General features: G+C 36.1%; 1 protein-coding gene across 2 annotated transcripts in view; it reads right to left on the bottom strand.

Moving 5' to 3' along the window:
* Window positions 1-6000, bottom strand: part of POLA1 (DNA polymerase alpha 1, catalytic subunit) — a 283541-nt gene that overhangs the window by 90490 nt on the left and 187051 nt on the right. The gene's annotated exons all lie outside the window — the stretch shown is intronic.

Below are 6000 nucleotides of genomic sequence, written 5' to 3'. Positions count from 1 at the left end.
GGCCCATGAAATATAAGCAGGAGTGTTGGCTGGGACTTCTAGGAAGGCTGATTAAAGAACTGACATAGCTGGGAGGCACATCCTTTTGACCCTTCAACCCTGTGACAGCTCAAAGGAGCTCATGCAACCTCCTTGGACCACACTGTGACCTTGAGTATGGAAGCTTGGCACTACCGATGATAGAGAAGGGCGAAAAGAGTCTGTGCCCCTTGATGACTCTGTGAAGCTACAAGAGCAATCCTAGACAGCCCATACCTGGATTTCTTTCACATGATAAAAATTAATGTTTCTTAGAGAATTAAATGTCTATTCTGTTGAAGTTACTGTTAGTTTTGGTTTCAATTCCCTCTAGCTCAGTGCAATTCCTACCAGTTATGGATTGAATGGGTCCCCAAAAAGATATGTTGAAGCTCTCACCCCCAGTACCCATAAATGTGACCTTATTTGGAAATAGGGTCTTGGTAGATGAAATTAAGTTTAGATGAGGTCATACTGAATTAGAGTGGGCCCTAATCTAATATGACTGGTGTCCTTATAAGAAGACTAGAAGAGACAGAGACACACAGGGAGAAGATGGCCATGTGACATCAGAAACAGAGTTTGGACTGATGCATCTACAAGTGAAGGAACACCAAGGATTAGCAGATGCTGGAAGAGGTAAGGAAGGATTCTCTCCTATAGGTTTCAGAGAGATAACGGCCTTACCAATACCTGGACTTCAGACTCCTAGCCTCCAGTACTGAGACAATAAATTTCGGTTATTTTAAGCTACCTATTTTGCGGTACTTTGTTAATATACTACCTCATGGGAGTCTTACACTAAACCCTAAATAAGCCATTTGGGGCTAAAAAAACATGATAAGACATGGCTTAGCAGTTATATGTGCAAAAAATTGTTATGTATTTTGGTATACAGAATGCTCAAAGACAAAAACACTGTGAATATGGATGTCAACAAAGATAATGACCTGAACAGAAATTTACTATCTAGAAAAGGTGGTGGTAGCGGTTTATTTGACTCCACACTAGCTCTAGTGAGAGCACTTGAAGTACTGCATGCAGTTTTGGGATCCTTACATTATCAGGACAAAAACTCCAAACTAGGATCATTATTCTGAAAGCAGAGCATTACAGAAACAGCTGAAGGCCTAGGAATCTCAGTTCTAGCAAGGGAAGGCTCAGGAAGATAGCTACCTTCAAATACCTAAGAGGCTCTTATTCATGGGTATAGAACAGGTGCTGAGTAAATGCTTACTGAAGGCAGAGGAAGGGATCAGTCTAGCTTTGTGTAGTACCATTCTGAAGTAGGACCAATGAGTGAGCCACAGGACATAAATTCAAGCCAAACGCAAGGCCTTTCTACCTAATGAAAAATAAAATAGAATAAACTTTAAAGGTATTTTAAAAGAAGCAACCCAAATGTCCAACAGTGTATGAATGGATAAACACATTATGGCATTTGGCCATAAAAAAGAATGGAGTACTGATCTATGCTACGACACAGATAAGCCTCAAAAAATGTTGTTAGGTGAAAGAAGCCAGATACAAAAGGTTACATATCATATGATTCCATTTATATGAAATATTCAGAATAGGTAAATATACAGAGACAAAAGCAGTTCAGTGGCTTCCAGGGCCTAGAAGGAGGGGGGAATGGGGAGTGACTGATTAATGGGTATGGAGTTTTCTTTTGAGGTGATGAAAACGTTTTGAAACAAGATAGAGGCGATGGTTGCACAACATTGTGAATGTACTAAATGCCACTGCACTGTTCACTTTAAAATGGTTAATTTTATGTTATGAGAATTTCATCTCAATTTTAAAAAGTATATTGAAAAATAGGGCTAGCACTTGCTTGGTGGTTAAGAGAAGCTGTACATGGAATTTAGTAACCTCTTTACAACAAACAAACACATCAAAATCACAAGTGAGAACTCTGAAAGATCCCTCCTAGTAAAACCCCATTCTCTACTGGAGAATAACCAATGACTAGGTACAGACATTTAAGAGTTTCCATAATAGTTCTAAGGTTCTTCTCCTGCACCACTCATGCTTACTGCTTTAAGAGACCACAATTATTGTCATGCATTCTTCTTATGCAGAAACAAGACATTGCCCCAGATAGCTTGGCAACATTCTCACCATACCAAACCTACTCATTAAATCAACAATTTGTTCAGCCACACTCATTTTGAAATGGTAACATACGGCAATCATAAGGTCCTTATTTCCTCTCTCCCTTGAAGGACAGAAGTCCTATAAGGTACACATGTTCTCTTATAAAAGATTTTAACTATTTTACAAGTGAGGATAATGTGAGAAACCCTAGGGGTGTCCCAAAGTAGGACTAAGTCATTTCACTGCTTTCCTCATAAGCAGCCTTCAAGAAATTTAGTTGAATAAACATCTGAATAAAGGGCTACAGCCCCAGGGGCTATACAACTTCACAAATTATTTTTATCATGGCCCAGGGAGTCACATGTAGACATTTTCTCAGCTCCACATCAAGAATAAAAATGTTAATAAGAAAAAAGTTTAACTTGGTTTGAAATCTTAGTTCTACAATGAAAGATTAATGCTTTTTTTTTTTAAAAAAAAAAAAACTAAAGTTTTATTTTTGGTGAACTACATAATACAGAATCATCTTTGGTTCAGCTCACATCCATACACATTTGGCCACACTGAAAAGTCAAAACCATGTCCTTAAAATAAAGATATTAAAATATTTTTTGTCTAACTTGGGTAAGCCCTGTCTCTATCAACAGTGTGAAAAAGGGTTCTATTTACTTAGTAACTTAAACATGCATCGAAGTTTTCATTCTTGTATTTAAATGCACTTCCTATATTGCAGAGAATACCCAGAGAATATTTTTTAATAAGCAGCAACTTATATACTGTTAAATTCTTGTGAGCCTAAAAAACTTTACTGCTATATATATTTTTTAAGTATCTGAGAAGAGCGAAGAGACATCTAAAACCCTGAGAACAAAACTGTCCCTGCTTTCTTCTCATAATTCTGGCAACATGAGTCAGAAGAAGAGACAGCTTTCACACTCCAAGTCAATTCTGGAAAGTACTCATGTCAACCGCAACCCAGGACTAAATCAGAGTAGATTTATTACGTGAGGGTGAGACTAGCACATTAAGAGGCTAGTGTTTGGGGGGGGGGGGGGGGGGGAGATATAACAACCACAATTACTTGAAGTTGAAACGACAAGCAAACAGAAAGGACATTGTTGGGGGGGAGGGGGGGAGGGAGAAGGGAGGGAGGTTTTGGTGATGGGGAGCAATAATCAGCCACAATGTATATCGAGAAAATAAAATTTAAAAAAAAAAAAAAAGAGGCTAGTGTTTTATCATCAAACTTGAACGACATATTTAAAGTCCCCACTAGTCTAGTACTAGGAATGTCTGATATTTTGTCCAACAGATATTTACAAATTGTTTCCCCACAAATATCAATTTTATATAATCTACATAATGTTAAACTAGTTTTATAAATAAGGAAATATCTTGTTCATTAATATGTCCCCAGTACCTATCAAAATACATATAAATAATCATTAAATGAAAGTAATGTATGATTGAGACACAGCAACTGAGATCTTAAGAACCAAATTGAGCATAATCCTGCAAAATAGACTCTTTGGAAAGCCTTATAGTAATTATAATGATTCTGTCTATTGCACAACTGTTTTTGGTGCATCTCTGGAACTACCTCTATAAAGATGCATGTTTTTCCTCCTACTAGAAAAGCTTGAGAACCTCACAAATAGAATTAAGAAATTCTCCACTCATCATTAGCAACTCAAAATGGAGTACAGAAGAGAGGGCTGAGTCCCACTGTCAAGGTCCCTGTGAGGAATGGCTAAGGACAGTATCACCAACCAGGACGCTCTGAAATCCAGAGGGTCATGTCCTGAGCAGCAATGTGACCCAAGGAGCTAATCTATGAAAACTTCTCCCTGTGAAGTGTAGCTGATAACCTTGGTAAACACCTGCCTAAAATGCCAGTTTTGAGAAGGACAAGGATATAAAGGGAAAAAAAAAAGTCACTTTGAAAAGCCTGTGTAGGTTCACTCATTAAAAAAGGATAATCAATGATAAAAGATAACCTGATATATTAAACCACTACCAGCAACATCATCAATATTTATTGAAAGCTTAATGACCTAATGGACTATACACTCTTCTTTTACCTTCTCTCACCAAGAATGCAATCATAAAATTGGCTGACTTTCTAAGAAGTAATTCGATTTTCATTGAACTTGACTTATGAGTTAGATATTTAAAAAGTATCAAAGACAGCATCAGTTCATGAAAGCAAGGTGACTCCCCTAGAGCCTACAACTGGATGAGGAGTCACACGAAATATATACACTTTTGTTCTCTTTCTGTACCTGCTGATGCAAGTCTTGAGATGAGACTGACGTAAAAAGAATTTGCTATGACAGGTAATTCTCACACGTTGAACATTTACAAAAAATCTGCATTCCACTTTGCTAATTATTGAAGGTATATAAAAAATAAGGTAAGAAACATTTCATGCTTATCAAATTAGTTAAAAATACATTACTGATAATGTCCAAATGCTGGAAAGGCTGTGGTAAAACTGGTATACTCATAAAGTATTGGTGCACAGTGTAAGTTGGAAACCCATTAGGAAAGCAATTTTATAATATAAATCATGACCATGTTGTATTTATGCACTTTGATATGTATTGTTGATAAGAATTTATCATAAAGTATTTCAAATAAAGAAAAAATCACTTAAGCAGGAAAATATTCATCATAAAATTTCCAGTAAAGAGATACTGAAAAGTAGCATAAAATAACTAACAGAGGTATAGTTAAATTCATGTTTAAAATTTTTGGTTCTGAGAACAAAGTAGCAATGCAGAAAAATGCTTGACAAAAGATAAATAAGATACAAAAGCATATTTTCACTGTGACTGCAACCATATGAAAAAAAATACAGATATGCAAAAGAACGGACCGCACAATAGTGCTAGTTATTTGCAGTTCCTGACTTCTTGCCAAATTTTGTGAAATGATGATATATTATCTTAAAATTAAAATAAAAAGCCATTAGAATTTTAAAATAAAATATTTCCCTAAAAATAGCCTGTGTATCAACCCTTTTCAGTAAAAAAGATTTAAAGTCAAACTTGGTTATAGAACCTCTGCATTAAAAAAATCAGTAAATATGAGGGTACTTCAAAAGTTCATGGAAAAAATGCTGCGGAGTTGGGGGAGGGAGAATGGGGAATGACTGTTTAATGGGTACAGGATTTCTATTTGGGGTGATTTAAAAGTTCTGAAACTAGATAGTGGTGATGGTTGCATAACATTGTGGAAGTACTTAATGTCACTGATTTGTACACCTTAAAATGGTTTAAATGGTAAATTTTGTTATGTGGATTTTATAATAAAAAAGAATTTGAAAAAAAGAATTTTAAAAAATGTTCATAGAAAAAAAATGGAATTAAAATATAATACAATCTTACCATGAACTTTTTGAAGACCCCTTGTAAATAATAGGTTCCCAAGTCTTACCACCTTCTCACCAAAAACCTTACAAATCCTCAGGCTAGATCACTTTAGATAGTGAGGTACATTATAGTCCTGTATTGGCAAGGTAGATTGCACATTATCATACTACAGGTTCTGAGAAGATCTGAAATAAACTTCTTTAACTCTGGCTAGCCCAGCATTTACTAAAACACCCCTTTGTTTGGAAGACATATACACATTCTTCTCACCACAGTCTGGGAAATGCTGCTTGGGCCTATGACGCTCAAAGGGGGCAACAGAAGGAAGGCATCTTAATTTCCAAGGAGGTGTTTCCAGACTCTACGCTCCCAGTTGGGAGTCACTAAAGACAATATGCCTTTTTCCTAAGGTATATATTTTAAGGTAGAGAAAAAGCTTGAGAACTACTGATTTATGCAGCTACTTACAAACAACTTAACTCCACTGAGGGAAGAAAACGCAAAATAA

This window comes from Cynocephalus volans, chromosome X (genome assembly GCF_027409185.1).
Source record: "Cynocephalus volans isolate mCynVol1 chromosome X, mCynVol1.pri, whole genome shotgun sequence".
Classification (NCBI taxonomy): Eukaryota; Metazoa; Chordata; class Mammalia; order Dermoptera; family Cynocephalidae; genus Cynocephalus; species Cynocephalus volans.
Note: the sequence above shows the minus strand (reverse complement) of the source record. Positions and strands in the feature narration are given on the sequence as shown.